We start from the raw sequence: 21,136 nt of genomic DNA on the forward strand, positions 1-21,136 counted from the left end.
TCTGATCAGAGCCTCACAGCCCTGGATGCCCCACTTGCATCCCTCCATATATCTAATTCTTCTTTGGGAAATGAGGATGCCGAGGGACTCATTCTGTTTTGGGAAGAGACCTGTTGTAGAGTACTTCTTTATTCCCCTATCTTGGATGGCCACAGGAGAAATTGTGTGAAACCCTCTCCCATTCCTTCCCATGAAAGGAGATATCAAAGCAATGTATTGCCAAGTAGCAGGGATGCCCAGTGCATCCCTTTACATTTCAACAGCTTCCCCCTTGCTCTTGTTCTAAAAATTCTAATCCTTAACATGGCCTGCAAGACTTTATGTGGTCCAGCTCCTGCCTGCCTGCCTCTCCAACTCATTTCATATCACTTTAACCCCCATCAGTGCATCCAACCTTACTGGCTTTTCCTCCACTTCTCTGATGTTCCAGGTTCCCTTCTGCTTTAGGGCCTTTGCACATGTTGTTTCTTCTGCCTGGAATGCTTTCTCTACCCTTTTTTCAGTTGACTCTTACCCATCTTTCAGATCTTAGCTTAGCTAGAATTTCATCACAGAAGGATTCCCTTAAACTCTAGACTTTGTCAGTAGCCTTATTCCTATTGCACTTTTATATTTATAATTTTACATATGCTTGTATGATTATTCTACTCACATGGGCACTTCTGAAGGCCAAGTTTCATGAAGGCAGAGACCATATCTATTTTTACTTCCTATTATGTCTCCTGTGCCTTATAAGGTGCCCTGTGCATAGCAAACATTCACTAGACATCTATTGAATGAGTGAATGAATTAGCTGAATAAATTCAATCTTTTATCTCCTTTACTTGGTAACCCTATGTCATATCTATCATATTCAACCATACACCCTACAGGTGTATGCCCTGCTGTTTATGAGCACTTACTGTGTATCTGCCACCAGACATACATTTCATTTAATCCTTTCAACAATATGAAGATGGCATACCCTTAATCAACAGAGAAGGCAAGTGACACCCAAGGTCATGCAGCTAATAAGAGGCAAAGCCCAGTTTCAAGTCCAGGTGTGTGGAGTCTAGACTCAAGTTCTTAACCATAACACTACACTGCCCCCTTTTGGCAGTTTGGAGAGTTGTCCCTGGGAGCCTTCTGTCACAGCCTTGATTAATTTCATCCCTAAATCAATACTTTTTGGAATTTAAAGCTCCAAGAAGCCATGATCCAGTTTCAGCCCTCCTGGTTTTAGGAGGGACTGTGGAAAGACACAGGAAGGGAATGTAACCGGGACTCCCCAAGGTCCCAGGGTGCATGTGTCTCAGGGTCTGCCTCCCATCTGTTTTCCATGGGCCCTTTGTTGTCTTCAGGGCTTAATGAAATGTCCTGTTTTAAAGACCAGAACATTTCACTGTTGAAATGGCCGGATCAGCAGTGGACTGGAGAGTAAGAATGACCTGATTAAGATCCTAAGAAAGATCATTAAGAGTGGGAGAGTTTGTCTCTGTGATTTAGTCACTAAAGATAGAGCTCTGGAAATTGGCTTCAGTGCTTTCCTGGGAAATTCAGACTCAATAAGGGCAATATCTCTTGCTGTTGATTAGAAAAGCTCCTTTTGGTGGCCAGAGAATTTGGGACTGATGGATACTTTAGACTGGATGGAAACAAAGGAAATGCGGAGAGAGCAACATGAAACAAAAAGCAGCTCCTATTTTGTTGTGTCAAGCATGCTGCAAAACATTCTACATACATTATTTTATTTAATTCTAACACTAGCCCTGAAAAGTAGATAATGTTACACCTATGGAAAGGCAAGAGACATTAACAAAGGTAAACTGCCAAAGGTCAGACAACCAGCCGGCCTTTAAAACTAATCCAGATCTTCCTGACTTCAAACTTTGAATAACCCCTCCCCTTCCCAATTTGTGAGAAATACATAGAATGTCCCCCCCTCCGCCCAAAATGTATATATACACTTTGAATGATTATAAAGGCAGTATTTATTAAAATACATTTCATTTTCAAAATTGAACTATCAGCTGTTAAAGTGTGTATACATTTTTGGGGGGCGGGGGGCACCTGTACATTGCCACGTCCTTTCTGGAAAGAAAACTGGCAACATAATGTGTACATGCCCATTGATCCCCTCAATGATTCCACTTCTAAGAATTTATTGATCTAAAGAAATTGTCAAACAAGTGTATAAAAACTTTTTAAACAAAACATAATAGTTATAAATAAATATGCTATAGTGTTATAACATTATAATAGTTGCAGCATTATGATAGTGGGGGGGGGGGAGCAAATAATATACATTCCATCAGTGGGGACTGATTAAATAGGAAGCCTTTTTTCAAAAGTCCTCATCCAAGGATATGTTTATTGATTTTAGAGAGAAGGAGAGAGAGAGAGAGAGAGAAACATTAATCAATTGCCTCCCATACATGTCCAACCAGGGATCGAACCTACAAGCTGGGTATGTGCCCTGGTCAGGAATTGAACCTGCCCCCTTTTGGTGTATGGGACAACGCTCCAAACTAACTGAGCCACACTGGCCAGGGCCATATAGGAAGCCTTTTATAAGGAGGAGGTAAGATCTAATATAGATATAGAAAAGGTGTTCAAGATATATATTTGTTTTTTTGTGGTAAAATGTATGTAACATAAAAGTTATTGTTTTCACATATACTTCTGATTCATCTATGCTTAAATTTGTGTATATAAATATACATTTTAAAAGTCTGATTCAGCCCTAGCCGGTTTGGCTCAGTGGATAGAGCGTCAGCCTGAGGGCTCAAGGGTCCTGGGTTCAATTCCGGTCAAGGGCATATACCTTGGTTGCGGACACATCCCCTGTGGGGAATGTACAGGAGGCAGCTGATCGATGTTTCTCGCTCATCTATGTTTCTAACTTTCTATCCCTCTCCCTTCCTCTCTGTAAAAAATCAATAAAATATATATTTTTTAAAAAGTCTGATTCATCTGTGCTTAAATTTGTATATATAAATACTCATTTTAAAAGTCTGAGAAGATATAATTAAACTGGTCATCATTCTGACTTACAGGAGAACTTTCATGTAATTTTTTTGTATTTGAATTTGTTTACCTCAAAGTGTTTGAACTTATGACAAACCAATATTATGTTTTCTCTAATCATTTTTTCCATTTTAGGAAACAATTGATCAAAAATCATGCTCTTTCTACTATATCGTGCCTACCCAGGAGATAGCTTTTGCCTCATAATTCCCATATTTTTCAATCAGGTATTCACACCAACAAATTGGCGCGATGAATTGGCTATGGAAGTGCTGCCAAATACCTGTATGCCACTTGTCTGGCCAATCTTATTCCTGCTGGGCACCACCAGTGGTGACTGGCCACATCTGACTCAATTCTATTCGCTTCCTTCTCACGTCTGCAGAACCCTGTAGCTTTGGGGAGGCAGGACATTTCTTTGCAAATCGAAAGCCTCCACACTGATCAGATACATTCCTGTCTCTTATTTCCTATTTAGAGATCTCTTGCAGTCTCACCTTCACCATAAAAGAGAAGCACAGGGACAACATTATTCTCACATTCCCTGAGGCAAAGCCATGGCCACTGATGTGTCAATGGTCTGAGTGGCTCTCTTTGGCTCCGACCTCTCTGCTATTAGTGCTGCTGCTCACTGCGTTATGGTTTTCAGTATGGCCTTTTTCTGTGGTAAAGTAGGAAAGGGATCAGGAAACTTGGAACCAAGACCTGGCTGGTGAGGGGAGCTGCTCAGCTTTATAGGGCATCAGCTTTTTACTCTGTAAAACTGGGGTAAATAATACATGCTGATTTTTAGGACAGTGAAAATACTCTGTATGATACCATAGTGATGGACGCATGTCATTTTACATTTGTCCAAACCCATAGAATGTACAACAAACACAAAGAGTGCATCATAATGTAAACTGTGGACTTCGGGTGATTGTAATGTGGCACTAGGTTCACCGGTTGTAACAATGTTCCACTCTGGTGGGGAATATTAATAATGGGGGAGGCTGGCTATGCATATGTGGGTGTGGGGGGTATTAGGTAAATCTCTGTACCTTCCACTCAATTTTGCTGTAAACCTGAAACTGCTCTTTAAAAAGTTTTAATTGAGCCGAAACCGGTTTGGCTCAGTGGATAGAGCGTCGGCTTGCGGACTGGAGGGTCCCGGGTTCGATTCCGGTCAGGGGCATGTACCTGGGTTGCGGGCACATCCCCAGTAGGAGATGTGCAGGAGGCAGCTGATCGATGTTTCTCTCTCATCGATGTTTCTGGCTCTCTGTCTCTCTCCCTTCCTCTCTGTGAAAAATCAATAAAATATATATATATATAAAAAAAAGTTTTAATTGAAAAAGAAGATACTATTTCTCTCTCTTAGGATTGTCAGGGATTAAATGAGAAAATAATAAGGAAAAGGCTTTGAAAATGTAAGCTACAAACATAAAGATCTGTTTTTCTGAACTTAACCTTTTATAAGGTTATGGTTTTATAAGGTCCTTTGTAATGATTTGCATTACAAATTCTTAAGTCAAAAAACATGTCTCAAAATCTGTCCCTATGATGTAGTAACTTAATAGGAGTTAGGAAAGATGCTGAAAAATCTAAAAAGATCACTTCATTCTTAAAACCAACCTGAGGAAGGCAAGAAGAGGAGAGTCAGAGACTCATTTTCTGTATTATTTTAATTTATCCCATCAAATATGTATTACTTTTGTAATTTAAAGAAATCAATAAAGATTTTTTGCAATATAGTCAAAACTAGAGATAGAAATTGGAAGTTATCTGCATATAAGGCTGAAAGCTGGAGCAAAGAGAACAAAGATTATAGAAAAATGATCAATTGAAGAAGCAGCCAGATTGGCAAATTGGAGCCATGTTGTTAAAACTATTGAGTGTCAGATTGAGTTTTAAGTGGTGCGAGCCATTGAAATGTCTGGAGCAAAGGATACTGTAATCAGAGTAGTGAGTGTTTAATTCCCAGGAGAGTGATTTAAGAATAATGTACAGGATGAGTTGGGGGAAGAAGAGGCAAATTGGAGAGATGAGTGAGTTACCACTGCAGGGGTCCTAGAACAAGTTACTGAGGACATGAAGCAGGATGTTGGCTGAGAATATGCAAAAAAAAATTAAACTAAATTATAAAAAGATGAGTATCAGATATTTTGAAGAAAGTGCTCCCATAGGCTCATGATTAGTTTACCTGAGGAATAAAGGGAAAAGAGGTGAGTCAATAGGAAACAGAAGCCAACTTGAAATGGCTCCCAGAGGCCAAAGCTAGAACAAGTTGAGCAATTTGTTATCAGTATGATGATATTGGATTATAGCCTTAAAAGAAAATAAATATACATTAATCCATACTGATATAAATAAATGACTGGATAAGTGAATAAATAAACTGGAAAGAAGGGACAAATTATTCATTTAGAATATAATTTTTATGTATGAAAAGTTATTTATTAAAATGTATTAAAAAGTTTTATTTGTAGAAAGAATAAGATAAATTTTAAAATAGCTTTAGAATATCCTATATAATAAAAGGGTAATATGCAAATTGACCCTAATGGCAGAACAACCAGAATGACTACTGGACCAGTCACTATGAGGTACACTGACCACTTCTTGGTCCCTTTCCCCGGCCAGCAGGCTATGATTTACCTACTGGCCACCCGAGGCAGGGGCAGGGCCAGTGAGCAGATGGGAACAGCCGACCTCTTGGTCCCTTCCCCTGGCCGTCAGGCACCAATCACCCAATGGCGAATGGGGAACCAGGAGTGGGTGGCAGTGTATGGGGGGGGGGGCGGGTCAGCTGCAGGCAGCTGGGGAAGATGGCCCTGATCGCAGGCCAGGCCTAGGGACCGAACTCGCACATGAGTTTCATGCGCCAGGCCTCTAGTCATAGTAATAATTGCTGCCGGCAAGATCCACTGAGAGCCAAAGGACTGAGACCCAAAACTCAAGAAGTAAAGAGAACCTTGACCAAAAGGAAGGCCCTGCCGTTTTCTGGCTGCAGAGTCAGCTAGACGTCCTAGGTCAAATATTACTTTTTTTCTTTCTGAACTAGGAAGACATTCTGTTTCCCAAATCCCACTGTGGCCCAGAAAGTTAAGCCACACAGAAAATGAAATAAACTGAATGTATTTATCCTGTTTTCAACTTTTATCTGAGATAGAGAGTAATTTGTGTATTAAAGTTAGGCATTAAACAGTATTACAGAATGATTTCTACAGGGTGTATGTGTAATAAAGCTACCCTTTATTGACTACTTACCATGTGTCAGGGACTATGTATATATTATCCCATTTAATCCTTTCAACAACACTATGAGATGAGTAGTATTATTTTCCTCATGTTAAAGATTACAAAACAGACCCAAAGAGATTAGAAATTTGATCAGGATCACACAGATAAAGGGGGAAATAAGGGATTTCAGTAATACTGACCAAAAATATCACACAGATAAATGGCATAGTTAGGACTTACTCCAAAACTCACTTTTTATATACATACATATATTTTTATTGACCTCAGAGAGGAAGGGAGAGGGAGATAGAAACATCAATGATAAGAGAGAATCATAGATTGGCTGCCTCCTGCACACCCCCACTAGGGATCAAGCCCACAACCCAGTCCAGGAATCAAACCATGACCTCCTGGTTCATAGGTCAATGCTCAACCATTGAGCCATGCCAGTCAGACCAAAACACACTTTTAACCACTGCTCTATACTACCTCTTACAAATACTCACATACGTGTGTGCACATGGACACATGAGAACGTGGCTGTGTGCCAGGAGGTTAACATGGGATATAACCATGGTATGACTCTGGATGGTATGACTAAGGGTGTTTTTTTAAATATTCTTTTGTTCTTATCTTGATTTTTAAAAAATATATTTTACTGATTTTTTTTACAGAGAGGAAGGGAGAGGGATAGAGAATTAGAAACATTGATGAGAGAGAAACATCGATCAGCTGCCTCCTGCACACCTCCTACTGGGGATGTGTACATGCCCTTGACTGGAATCGAACCTGGGACCTTTCAGTCCGCAGGCTGACGCTCTATTCACTGAGCCAAACCGGTTAGGGCTTATCTTGATTTTTATAGTAAATGTATTCTTCTTGAATTCATAAAAATAAATCAGTATTTTATTTCATTTATGTAAGTTTTAAATTTGGGTGCTCTTTGCCAAAATTCTGTAATACCCATGATGGGGACAAAGCAGGTGCATTCTGCTCAACTGCAGACAAAGGAGACTCTACCTTCTCTGCAGCAGTACAGGCTCTGCAGTGACCGGACGGAGAATCTGGCATGTGTGTGTGCGTGCATGCGGGTGTGTGTGAGTGCAGTGGCTGCGGAGGTGAGGGAGGAGCTCTCTGAGGATGTGCCAGAGGATGTGAGGAAAACTCTTTCCTTCCCCTACAGCCACCTTGTCTCTGAGCCAGGCCCATTTAGTCCTGAGCATCCAGGGGTACTGGAGATATTTTTTGCACATACCAAGATCCTCAACTTTACCCTTTGTTGAAAATCTGGCTAGGGAGACAGGCTGCTGGCATGAAGCACAGGCTGCAGCCATAGAGAGTGATTGGAGTCATTATGGAGCTACTTCAGGCCATGCAGGATGTGATCCAAGCAGGCAGTTGGTATGAAGAATGGGCAGAGAGGAAACAGCAGCATTTAAGGTTGGCGTTAACCAACAGGTGGAGACGATTCAGGACCCTGGATAGCTCCTGGAGAGGGGTCCAGTCCTCGCCAGGCCTGAAAAGCCTAACTCTCTGAATTCTTAAGGCCCTTGCTTATTTAATTTTAAACAGCCGTCCTGCACATGTCTCTAGCTGTGACATGGCCTGCCCTCTTCTCTTTTGAAGTTAAGCCCTATGGATCCAGGGACTTCCCCTTACTCCCTCTAGCCCCGTCTCACCTTCCCTCACAAATATCTAGTCTGAGCTCTCTGTTGAGGTTACCATCACTCTGAAGGTGAAATAAGCTTTCAAGACAACCATGTCAACTCCTGAGGTGCGCTTAGCCAGGGCCTGACACCTTGATACCTCAAAGCTGTAAGACTCTGCGGGGAGGGTAAGAGTAGCGGAACAAGGGAATGTGAAATGGGCCTTTGTCTTTAGTGCCCCTGCACTACCCCCTTCAGTGTGAGAGTGAGGAGTATGAGGCAGGGGAAACCAAAGAGAAATACTGAGCAAGTTTCAAGGCCTGGAGCTACAACTTTGCATCACTGTACCTTTGGCCTGTCATTGGGAATACACTTGATTTAAAGACATCATTTTTAGGGGAAGGACATTGAAAATAAGGTGGAAGGTGGTAGATGTAGCAAGTAGAAGCAGGAATGAAACTGGTGAGCCTGGAGCCTCACAACCTGCCACGTCCTCCCTAGCCATACACATGGCCCCTAGAGAGAGGGGAGTTAAATTACCATAGTAGAGGGGTCCTCCCCAATTCCCCCAAATCATCTAGAGGAGAAGTATGTGTGTGAGGAGTCTGGAAGGGCAGAGGAATCATAATCATTTACCAGGGATTTGAATTTCTAGTTGAAATTTCCTCCTCTACCTCCAGGCCTCTTCCATGGCTAAATGAATCGGAACCAGCAAATGAAATTACTATGCTCTCACTTTGATTGACTGCCTGGTGAGTGAGGAGGAAGGTAAGTCTGCCTAAATTGAAGCTGAGTGAAAACACTCAGGATCCCATCCCTGCCAAGCAGCCCTGCTCTGGGCCTTGTGCAAGGCTCTCTTCCATTGCTTTCTTCACCTTTTAGAGGCTCAGGAATCATTGAAGGCAATCTCTGAGCCCAAAGGCCATTTGACATGCCTTATACCTCAAAGAACTTCCTGGCCAAAGAAATGGGTGTTAAAGCAATAGCGAAACTGCAGGCAGGCTCCCTGTCTTAGCACCAGCCAGTCATAGTGGGACAGGAAAGAGCAGGGAGGAGAAAAGAATATCTGGTGTTTCCTAAGCTATGAGTGGACCTATCAGAGTTTGGGCTGGAAGGACTAGGGTTGCCCTTACCCCTGACACTCCTGGAGATGGGAACATTGTAATAATTAATAATTAATAACAATGTAATAATTAATTTATTGATGGAAAAATGCTCAGAGGATCTGGATCCAGACTGTATCTCAACCTAGCCCCTCTCTTGCCTCTAGAAATAGTGTATTCCAGCTTCCAGGAGAGGCCCTTACTATGGAATCAAGCACAGGCTTTTGATACACAAGGAAGCCTAGAGAAAAAAAAAAAGAGAGCAGATGAGGACTCTGTCAGATTCCCAAGAGAGTTGTTTGTGTTGGTTTTTGTTAAAGTAGAACAGGCCTAACCTGATCCACAGTTTGCTTTTGGCCTGTTCTCTCAGGGGCAAAGGTGCCCACCCCCTCCACATCCCCCACGTTTGCCTTCCTTACAGCGGATGCTCTGCAGTCATTGTTTTATTTAGGAGCAGTGATTATGTGACCACAAACCTTACTAAATTGAATACAATCCTGAGCATTCAAGAGAAGAAACATTTCAGGACTCAGGGGAGGGAACAGCTGGCTGGAAAGAAGGGCCCATGAATTCTAATCCCGGGACTGCCATCCGGTATTGACCTGGGACAACTCATTTACTTTCTGCCCTGGAGGCTCTTTTAGAATCTCAGGGTCTGAATAGAAACAAACCTGTGAGCTCAGAGAGTGAAATGATCTGTCTAGACCAGGGGTCCTCAAACTTTTTAAACAGGGGGCCAGTTCACTGTCCCTCAGACCGTTGGAGGGCCGGACTATAGTTTTAAAAAAAACTATGAACAAATTCCTATGCACACTGCACATATCTTATTTTGAAGTAAAAAAACAAAACGGGGACAAATACAATATTTGTATTTGCATGTGGCCCGCGGGCCATAGTTTGAGGACCCCTGATCTAGACCAGCGGTTCTCAACCTGTGGGTCGCGACCCCTTTGGGGGTCGAACAACCCTTTCACAGGGGTCGCCTAAGACCATCGGAAAACACATATATAATTACATATTGTTTTTGTGATTAATCACTATGCTTTAATTAGGCTCAATTTGTAACAATGAAATTGGGGGTCACCACAACATGAGGAACTGTATTAAAGGGTCGCAGCATTAGGAAGGTTGAGAACCACTAGTCTAGACTCTCAAAGTCAGTGCCATTCACAGGCAAAACCAGAATACACAGGCCCACTCTCTAGCCAGAGGTTTTGTTTACTGTTCAGGGAGGTTTCTTATGTTTTCCTTTGCCATCACCTTACCCTTATATCTGAACTCCCAAGAGCTTCCCTGCTTCATAAACATGGTTGCACATCCCACACTGTCAAAGCTCTTTGAACAAAGGATCGGAGCAGCCCTATTTCTCTATCCCTCCAAAGGATTTGCTGATTGTTTAGCTTCTAAGCTGGCTGCCCACTCCTCTAATACTCAACAATGAGTGAGACCTTACTCATATAAAGGCCCAAGTAGGAGTCCATATCTGATCTGCAAGCAAAATCAGAGCTTGGCCTTTGAGTCACAGAGAAAGCTCTGTCTGCTCAGCTGGTGATTAGTCCCCAGAAGTTGACCTGGGGCTGAGCTGCTGCTTTGGCCATGGACCTTAAGTGGGGTTTAAACTAGGCCAAACCTTCAAGTAAGCAAGTGAGTGAAGGTTTTGAGGACTTCTGCGTTGGCTGTTCTCCAGAATAATTTCCTGGAAGGTAATCCTTCAGCCCCTGGCCAGAGGCTTACATAGATGAAGTGGCACTACCAGAAGTACACAATGCAACATCTATCTGGGACACCATTGGACAAACCCCGGCACAGCCTGGCAGGCCACCGGCCTTTCACCACCTCTCTGTTACAGGTATATCATTGCTGTGGCTTCAAAGTAGAAGGAAATCTGTTTATCTGTTGTAAGATTATGGCCCTTCATTCTCTATGCTAGGCACTGGGAGGATACAGTGGGGAAAGGCATGGTCCCTGCCTTTATGAAGATTTATGAAACAAATAATTATACAAGTAATCATTTAAGTAAAACTTGATACATGTATGAAAGAAATGTATGGGAGGGAGGGACTGTGAAAGTATATTATAGAGGGGCCTGGTATTGGTGGGAAACTTCTTTTAAGGGGTGACGTGTCACCCAAGGCCTGAAGGATGAGTAAGATCCAGCCATGAGGTGGGAAGGTAATCTACCAGGAGCAAAGAAGACTGGTGATACAAAGCATACTGAGGTGGGGGAAGAGTGCAGGAGATGAGGTTGGAGAAACAGAGGGGAAGGCGAGGGACTGCTTCTTTGCCACCATTCTTAGCTTAGTTTGAATGACTCCTTTCAAAAAAAGGGCTAGTTGAGACCCACTTAAAGTGCCATGGCATGCCCTTGGGGGAGGCTGGTGCTTGTTCCATCTCCATAGCACAGGGGACTCTCACAGGAATGCCCATGAGTGACACTTCTAGCCCCCGCCTGGGGTTCACACCAGTGGAGTGGTGCTCACCTGGCAGCACAGCTCAGAGGAGGGAGCAGGAGGAGGCAAGAAAAACGAAGCTCTTATTTTCCCTATAATCCTCTCTGTATGCTTTTCCATTGCTTTGAACTGTTTATTAATACATGACATAGCCTCTTCCCTATTTAGATGGTTCCACTGGGAATTCCAAACCATCACACCCCTCCTGAGGTAGATAAAAAATGTCAGCTTTCAAGATTTTATACTTGGATTTCAGAAACTAAATTACATTACTGCGTCCGGTGAGACGGCGCCATTGCCTGTTCCTATCTGCATGCTCCAGGCACTGTGAGTCTGATAACATCAGTGTGTCGAAGCAGCTCAATCCAGACAATCTACAGCTGGCTGGAGCCAGGCCAGGGAGGGGAGGGGGTGGCAAAATTCTTTCAGAATCCAGAGCAGCCCAGGGTTGACTGTAGACTGGGACCCATGGATTTTCAGGTTCTTTCCATAGACCATCAGTTCTCTCCTGTCTGTAGAGAAAGAACTGGTCTAAGTCCTACCTAGATGAACAAGGAGTTGAAAATTACTCTCCTAAACACTGGAATAAGATAAAATCACTGAGGCTCCAATGCTCAGGTGTTCATTGAAGTGAAAGATAGGAGGGAATAGGAGGGGAAAGTGGAAGTTATAATGTGAACAGGCAGGTTTCTACTTCCTGTGAAATTAGGTGTTCATATAAAAGCCAAAATATGCCTGGAAATGGTTATTGTGTGCTTCTTTGAAGCCCAGATGTAAGGCCTTGTAACTAATCTTCTGACTGCTACAAGGCTGTGGAGTGAAGAGAAAGCATTGTTCCCCTGCCAGGAAACCCAGGAACTTTTGAAGTTTTCTTTCTAATTGTAACCAAGATTTTTTTTTTTAAATATATTTTATTGATTTTTTACAGAGAGGAAGGGAGAGAGATAGAGAGTTAGAAACATCGATGAGAGAGAAACATCGATCAGCTGCCTCCTGCACATCTCCTACTGGGGATGTGCCCGCAACCCAGGTACATGCCCTTGACTGGAGTCGAACCTGGGACCTTTCAGTCCGCAGGCCAACGCTCTATCCACTGAGCCAAACCGGTTTCGGCTGTAACCAAGATTTAACCCTACAGAACGAGCATCCTTTCACAGCAAAATTTAAAAAATAATAAAATAAAATAAATGGGCTTGTTTCAGGTGCATCAAATAGCATAAAACATTCAACTCCGACAGCATTTTCAGACCTATTTTTGTAAATAGCCAAACACGGTCTCTCCATCCCCAAGACATGTTTTTAAAAAGCAGTAAGCCCGCAAGGTCAAGATTTTGGGAGCAGTCAGTCTGACCTCATTGAGGATTCCAGTCCTCTGCCCTAATGCAAACCTGGCTTTAATATACCTCAGTGTCCTGCCTGCTCACCTGTAGGTTCCAGTGTTTGGATGCAGGAGACAGAAGAGAAACAATCTTAACTGCATGGTTCTTAACTTTTCTCACAGTGGAGTAATGCAGTTACTGACTCCATTACTGTACCTGAGGGGTGGATTCATAATGAAGTCAAGTATTTCTTCAGTTTTACTTTGTTTTTACAGAAAAATATTATTGAAGGTTTTTAAAGTGAGAAATCATAATCATCACATAATCATAATCACTTGGATTATATGTTCCCAGGTTGAGCCTTTGCTGGATAGTCATAGTTGGTGGAATAGGTATTCAGGGTTCTAGAAAAATCTCAATTCAGCCTGCTCTACTCTGTCCTGGATTCCCAGGCTGCTCCTGCTAGGTCTGTGCAGACCTTCTGCCCCCAAAATTAGAAGCCCAGGTTCTTTGCTGCTTTTTGCCATTGTCTGGGGTGGATGATCCATGGCTGAGTCAGGGGACTGTGATGCACCCAGAATTTGGGGCAATTACTCACCTCTCTTCTTGCTGTTACTTCAAGGCTGGCCAGGCTCTGGTCACCCTCCCTTGCCTTCAGCCCACCCTTGCCTATATATATATTGATTTCAGAGAGGAAGGGAGAGAGAGAGAGATAGAAACATCAATGATGAGAAAGAATCATTGATTGGCTGCCTCCTGCATGCCCTCTATTGGGGATTGAGCTCACAACACAGGCATGTGCCCTTGACCAGAATCGAACCTGGGACACTTCAGTCCACAGGCCAATGCTCTATCCACTGAGCCAAACCAGCTAGGGCTTGCCCACGCCTTTTAAGAAATAGCAGACCTGCCATGATCTCTGGACCATGGCTGGACTTCTCTACTGAATGGCTTCTCTCTGTGGGGAGTCTCAAGCTTCCCAAGGATCAGACCCATAACTCTTAAGAACAAAATAAAATTCTTGCTGAAACCTCAGCAAACTGGAGAACAGTGTGTCTTGAGTTCTCTTACTTGATGTCTTCACACATCTGGTCCTTCTCTGTTGGTTCTTTCCCCTCTGCCAGTGATGGCGAACCTTTTGAGCTCGGCATGTCAGCATTTTGAAAAACCCTAACTTAACTCTGGTGCCGTGTCACATATAGAAATTTTTTGATATTTGCAACCATAGTAAAACAAAGACTTATAATTTTGATATTTATTTTATATACTTAAATGCCATTTAACAAAGAAAAATCAACCCAAAAAAATGAGTTCACGTGTCACCTCTGACACGCATGTCATAGGTTCGCCATCACTGCCCTATACTCAACCATCCTCTAGTTTCTCCCATCATGTAAGTGCTCCTCCAGGAGTCCTTTCCTCTGACCCTTCATATCTATAGACATACACATACCCCTGCACAAAACAAAATCATTAGGACTTGCTCTTATGCCTTTTTCTCTCTCTTGTTTGGTGGCATCACAATTCACCTAGTCACCTGAGCCAGGAGGAAACCTGGGAGTCATCTTTGCCTGGGTCTTTACCCTCAAACCCAGATCTAATCAGCCACTGAGGGCTGGCAGTGTGACCTCCCCTTTTTCCAAGTCCACTGACTCTGACTTTTTTAAACTTTTATCACCTCTTGCAATGCCTCTTATTTGGTCTCCTGCCTACAGTTTAATCATTGCTTCCCATTCTCTCCACATGGCTCCCAGAGTGATCTGTCTATAAAAAACTGACAATGAAAAAATATCTGACAATGGGCTGAAAATCCTTCAATAGCTCCCCATTATTTCCAGTTAAAGTCCAAAGCTCAAACATGACTTATAAAGCCCTTCATGATATTAAGCCTTCCTCCTGTTCTAGTCTCATCACCTTGCCACTTTACCCCCTACCATTCCAGCAAAATTGAGCTATTCCCTTTGCCTGCTATATAGTCATGCATGTCTTCCTCCTCACTTCTTTCCTTTTTCCTCCCTATTCCTTTCTTCTTCATCCGGTTCACTTCTACCTTCTACGCATCCTTCATGCCTCAGCTTTCTTTGAAGAAGCCTTCCCTAATTTCCCAGGGTAGGATAGGTGTTTCTGTCCTGTGTACTTACAACACTCTATACAAACCTCTGTTCTAGCACTTGGCATATTATTAAAATTATCTGCTTATTCATTTGCCCTAATCACTGGTCTATGAGCTCTTCATGGACAGAGATCATATTACCTTTGTATCCATACCACCCCTTATAGTGCCTAAAATATAAGTGCCCCTGAAATGTGAGACCAGAACTGAATTTTGGTGGCTGAGACTTTTTATCTCTCCTTTTCTTATACTGCTCGCTCTCTCTCTCTCTCTCTCTCTCTCTCTCCCTCTCCCTCTCCCTCTCGCCTTCTTGAGTTATTGATTACTTCAGTGGCTTCAATATTTCCTTCCTATGGAGAATTCTTTGAGCAGAAAGTTGGTGAACAGAAAGCATCCATGCCATTTTCTAAAGAGGAGCTGCATGTGTGTGTTGAGCACTGAAGACATAATTAGACTAGTAGCAGCCTTCAAGTACCTGCTTAACAAAACAACAGTTCTATAGTTGTGTAGTTCTGATATGCTATTAAGCTCATGACTTTATTTGATGTCTCTGAGGAGGGTACAAGAGATGAGCAAATTAGATTCAAATCCTAGTGTTACTACCTTCAAGGTGTGACTTTGAATATATTACTTTATACAACCTTCACTTTTAAAATGGAAATGACATTTACCTTACTTAGTCTTTTAGGAGGATTGAATGAGAAAAAATAGATAAAGCACCCAGCACCATAGCTGTACATATAGCAGGTATTCAAGCAAGCAATATTATTTAAATGATTTGATAAATTCTAGAAGAATCACACTGGGGCTAAGTTGTTTTGAACTACTCCCTTCCTGGGCCCAGCCAGAGCTCTTAGCAGAGCTGCCTCCCTAATATGAGCTTTGGGTGGTCTTCCTACCTCCTCCCCTACCAAACCATGTCCTCTTTTCACAATAAGGATATACCCAAGTTAAGGTTGGGGAAGAGAGGTCTTTGAGGGACTTGTCTGGGATGGTGTGGTTGTAGAGGCTGGCCTAGAGCCCTGCCATTCAAAGTGTGGTCCCTGTGCTAAGAGCATTGGTCTCACCTGGGAGCTCCTATGAAATGCAGACACTCAGGCTCCACTCCAGACTTACCGAATCAGAATCTGCATTTAAACAATATCCCCAGGTGACTTGTATGCACATTAATGTTTAAAAAGCACTATCCTAGAGATACATAGATAGGCTTAGCAGGTGTGGAGTGATGCAGGCTGTGAGGGTTTGTCAGAGCTGTCTAGAAGGGAAGGCAGCACAGGTGGGGAGGACCTGCGTGGGGATGTAGTCAGAGCAAAGGCGGTATTACTCAGAGGTGTGGGCTGCTGAGCAGTAGGGGGGCTTTTCGGGTGGGTGTTGGTTATTGGTTGTTCCAGGGCCTCTTCCTATGGATTCCTCAGGAATGAGGTTGTACCCTTGAGTTAGCCAGTCAGTGTCACTGCACCAGACAGAAAGTGACAGGTGCAGGGAAAGGCTCTCTATCACCCTGAGTCAGGGACCCCAGGACTTAGGGACCCCATCTAGCTTAACAGATGAGTATGCTTGGAGAGATGCATAGCTTCATGGTTAAAAACTTGCCTTGAGCTTGTGCTAGGTTAGAATCTCCCTTCCCCCTACTCTTCCACCACCAACTGGCTACTCCTGCCCCCCCCCCCCCCCCCCCCCCCCCCGCCCTCTCTCTCTCTCTCTCTCTCTCTCACACACACACACACACACACACACACACACACACACACAAACACACACCCTCACAAACTGACCTCTTGGTTAACCCTCTCCAACCTCCTTTACTTTTGGACTGAGCTTCCAGGCGCCCTTAATATTGACTTCCTTGCTGAGCAAAGCAGGCCCTAGTGACAGTGATTGCTGGCCCTAGGTTTAGTTGGATGCAGTGAGAATTTGTTTCAACAGAGCCACATATCTCTCTGTTAAACACTGTAGTACTGAATCCCTATTTGCCTTCCCAATAAGAACACTTCCCCAGCCACCCACCTAGAGCCTCTTAACCCTTCTCTGTGGGAGGCTTGTTTGTGTATCTCAGTGGTAAAGAAAAGCCCCTGCTGTACTCAGCGCACCCTTGTGGCAGAGAGGGGTTGTAGCAGCAGCAACAGCAACTAAAAGTAGGAAAAGCAGAGTCCGAGCCCCAGAGCTGAGCCAGTCATTGCTCTAAATCCTCTTGCCAAAGTACCCAGTTACCTAATGCCCACATTCTGGTTTAATGGGCAGGCCTGACCACCCTTCATGGCTTCCTGCCTCTCGCGCTCCTTTCTCCACCTTAAATATGCTAGTTTGTGTGCTTATCAGCTCCCACCTTTAGACTGAAGTCTCCTTGGCAAGAATCAGGTCTTGATGTTTTTCTCTCCCCAAAAGACATTGTGCCCAGCCTGTCCCTTATTGATATGCATGAATATCAAGCATTTTTAACACGTGGCAAGCTCACCAATGTTTAATTATTAGGATGACAAAAAGGAAAGAATAGGAAGCTGCTCTGGCCAGAGAACTGAGCTTTAGAGCTGTCTTTGTGAGCAAAGAGTGGGGCTTGCCAGGCATAATGGAGGTTAGAAAGTTAGAACAGGCTGAAAAGGAGAGGAGGAGCAGGAGCAGGAAATGCCACAGGGGAGAAGCTGTTCAATACCAGCCCTCCAAGCCCATGGTTCATTGAAGACAAGTAGCTCTTTACTCTTCCAAGGCTAAAGGAAAGGGATCAGAGATGGCAGCTCTGCAAAAGCAGCCCATAGACTGCCTGACTATTACTTTGCTTTCTTGGGAAATCAAGGAATCTAAAAGATTAATGAACCAGGGCAGACCAGGCATAGTTCCGTGAGTAATCAAAATTACCAAAATTCTCTGGTGAAATGTGGGACCAAGATCTAGATGAGGATCTATAAGTCAGTCTAGCCCAGATGAAACATCATTGTCTACTGACATTTCTCCTGCTTCAGCTCAGTGCCTTGCACAGGGCTGGGCACCAGTCTCCAGGACTCTCCAGCCAAGGGCCCTTTATTGATTTCTGAGTAGCATCTCCCCTCAGTGCCCTATGTCTCCTTTCTTACCTTAGGGAAATGGATTCCACATCTTGGAAGGAAATGGAAAGGTCCTCTGGACAATGCTCCCTAAAGCTCTGCTAGCCCTAAACATCTGATTCCTTCTTCCCTTCCTCTGGGCCCTACTGAGTAAAAGGCCTCCAGAAACTCAACCCAGAATTCCCCAGACCCTCCAGCCCTCTTGATTTTAGGATCATTTCCCCTCTCCTATGAAAGCCCTCATCCCCAAAATCTGTGTTAGCTGAACCTGAATAAAAAAGAGGAAAATGGACTGCTTTCTCCCCACCACTCACCCTCACACCATTTTCTCTTCCTTCAGGCCCTGCCAATCAATCTTTTTTCTTTTATTTTTTTATTGTGGTAAAATATACACAAAATAAAAATTATCATTTTAACCATTGTTGATTTATTTTTTGAAAAGTTTACCTAGTCGTTTGGCTCAATGGATAGAGTATTGGCCTATGGACAAGAGGGTCCCAGGTTTGATTCTGGTCAAGGGCATATACCTTGGTTGCAGGCTCCTCCCTGCCGTGGGCCCTGATTGGAGCAAGTGCAGGAGGCAACCAATCGATGTGTTTCTCTCCCATCGATGTTTCTCTCTGTGTTTCCTGTCTCTTCCACTCTCTCTAAAAGATCAATGGAAAAATATCCTTGGGTGAGGATTAGCAAAACAAAAAAAAAGAAGTTTATACCTTCATCCCTTTGTCCATTAAGTGAGATGGTCTTTTCCTAAAGAGGCTGAAATGGGAGGAGAGGGCTGAGCGGCAGGATGTGGGGCTCAAAAACCTTTTAGATCACAGGACTGTATAGGCCAACACCTATGTCTCTAGCTGGTCTAAGGTAAGGCAGGAGCCTCCTCAATGTCTGGCTCAGGAGATGAGCTTAAGGGTGGGAATGGAGGAGTGAGATCAAGCCAGGCCTCTCCGAGGAACCAAGGTTTCTCAATTTCTTGCTCTGGCTCCTGCCACCTGGGTCATAAGACTTGTCTCCTAGGCCTTTATGCACAGGCTTCCTTCAAGCCACAGCTGCTACAGTGGGTATTCCTGAATTGAAGTATGTGTCCTATATCCCAAACGAAGGCTTCTTGGTTATAGGGATTTCCTGTAGTGGGAACAGGAATGAATAGCAGAATATCAATCTAGAAAAGCAGTCCTACCCATGAAGAAGGCAGAACAGGATTCTAAATCTCCTTTTTAAAAACTCACTGGTATCTTGTCTCCCCATTTCAAAAATGAATCCAGTTCTTTGACATCCTAGTACTAGCTTCATATATTTGATTATCCTGTGTTTCTGAATAGCTTTTTTCTTTTTCTTTTTTTTCCAAAAATAAATAATGGGAAAGGGAGTAGGAGATGACACTCACACTGGAATAACTCCAGAGCCATTTTGGCTAATTCTCCCATGCCAAGTCTGAAAGCAAGGGAGGCTCACTCTGTGAAGTTTGCCTCCTGGCAATTACAGCTCCTATGGCTGATGTGCTGGCATAGGCCAAGTGCCAGCTGAAGCACAGTAACCAGCTACCAGGCAGCACTGGTGCTCCATTTGGAGCCATTCCCAAGCTTCAGTGCAGCAAAGTCTTCCCGCCTTTTGTTTTTAATCAGTAGCCTCCAGTCAGGAGTATTTTGTCTGGCAGGTGATGCTCAGAGGAAGTTATATCCTTTGAAAGAAGATTCCCCAGAGGGAACCAGGTAAATAAGGATTGGAGCAGAGCTCTCTTGGAAAATGATGGATAGATGTGATGACCTGAAATTCCCTGACAAACAGTCAAAAGTAAAATATTAAAAACCAGCTGTAGCTCTCAGACATGATTCAAGGCATTATAAATGGGAATAATCCTTTGGGAAAGCAGTTTGGCAATATGTATGAAGAATCTTAAAAATGCTCGTGTTTTTTACTTAGTAATTCTACTTGATGTAGGAAATGATCCTAAATGTATGTGTGTGTGTGTGTGTGTGTGTATGTGTATATATATATATATATATATATATATATATATATATATATATAATATGTTTCAGTGTAGCATTATTTCTTATAGTGAAATTTGCAAACAATCTGAATATCCCAAATAAGCGAATGGTTAAAAAGTTATTGTATATCCCCTCTATGGATATTATACAGCCATTAAACTGATGCTTACAAAATTATAGAGAGTTGATTATTTTCTAATACTAATTTTTAAAAATACATAATATAAGATAGAGTGTGGTATATTTTTTAAATGTTGTTCTGTGTACATGTATTAGTTGATACTCTCTAGTTACTGGAACAAAATACAACTCAAGATAGTTTAAGCAACAAAGGAGACTAACTATAAAGACACGGGTTTCTCGTAGTGTCTAAGGTCAGGCTTGTAGGCAAACCTTGGAAGGGTAGGGCAAGCTCTAGAACCAGAGCCTAAACCCAGTCTGGAGACTGATTGGCTCCACCTGGTCCAAGCTGGGCTGGGACCACAGAGAACCACCATGGTACCTGGTGGTCCACCTCTGCGACCATGAGGCCCACCACTAGCTCCTAGAGAAGGGAAACCCTAGAGTACACACACAAGACTCAAATACACTAAAACATTAACAGAGGTTATGTCAAGGTGGTGAAACTAAAAGTGACTTTTTAAAAGTTTTAGCATGTATTACTTTATAATAGATCTATTAAACTTACTGTGTCTAGAGTTGATGGTTAGTAGACCTGGGGTGAGCAGCACCTTCCTCCATTTTGGTTTTCCCAATAACAACAGTCACCACAAAAATACTAAAGCTTGGTGGTGAAGGGGAGGTGGGAAAATAATAGTGGGAGTTGCCCAACAGTTAGATTCAGAAAATGGGACTCAAGACTTCAGGTCATACTATAGAGTAAAAGCTATCATTGTCCAAATGATTCTCATGTTGAGGTGTGGAGTCAGAGACAGATGGGAATGCCGGCTTAGAGGCTGAATGAACAGCCATCTTCAGGAAAGTAAAGAGGTCTAACCAATGCCTACATTGCTACTGAATATTCTTGGACAGGAGATTAAGATTCTGCCCAGCCCTGACCAGTTTGGCTCAGTGGATAGAGTGTTGGCTTGCAGACTGAAGAGTCCCAGGTTCGATTCCGGTCAAGGGCATGTACCTTGGTTGCAGGCACATCCCCAGTGGGGAGTGTGCAGGAGGCAGCTGATCGATGTTTCTCTCTCATCGATGTTTCTAACTCTCTATCCCTCTCCCTTCCTCTCTGTAAAAAAG

General features: G+C 43.1%; 1 protein-coding gene across 7 annotated transcripts in view; it reads left to right on the forward strand.

The window, feature by feature from the left end:
- FAM219A (family with sequence similarity 219 member A) overlaps window positions 1-21,136 on the forward strand; it is a 50,690-nt gene that overhangs the window by 12,995 nt on the left and 16,559 nt on the right. Inside the window, exon 2 of one of the 7 annotated variants that reach the window (XM_036330545.1) lies at window positions 8,555-8,642. The exons of the other annotated variants lie outside the window; for them this stretch is intronic. The gene's annotated coding sequence lies outside the window, so the exon portion shown is untranslated. The remainder of the gene's footprint in view (window positions 1-8,554; window positions 8,643-21,136) is intronic. 7 annotated transcript variants of the gene reach the window in all.

This window comes from Myotis myotis, unplaced genomic scaffold, assembly GCF_014108235.1.
Source record: "Myotis myotis isolate mMyoMyo1 unplaced genomic scaffold, mMyoMyo1.p scaffold_m19_p_12, whole genome shotgun sequence".
In the NCBI taxonomy this organism is placed as follows: Eukaryota; Metazoa; Chordata; class Mammalia; order Chiroptera; family Vespertilionidae; genus Myotis; species Myotis myotis.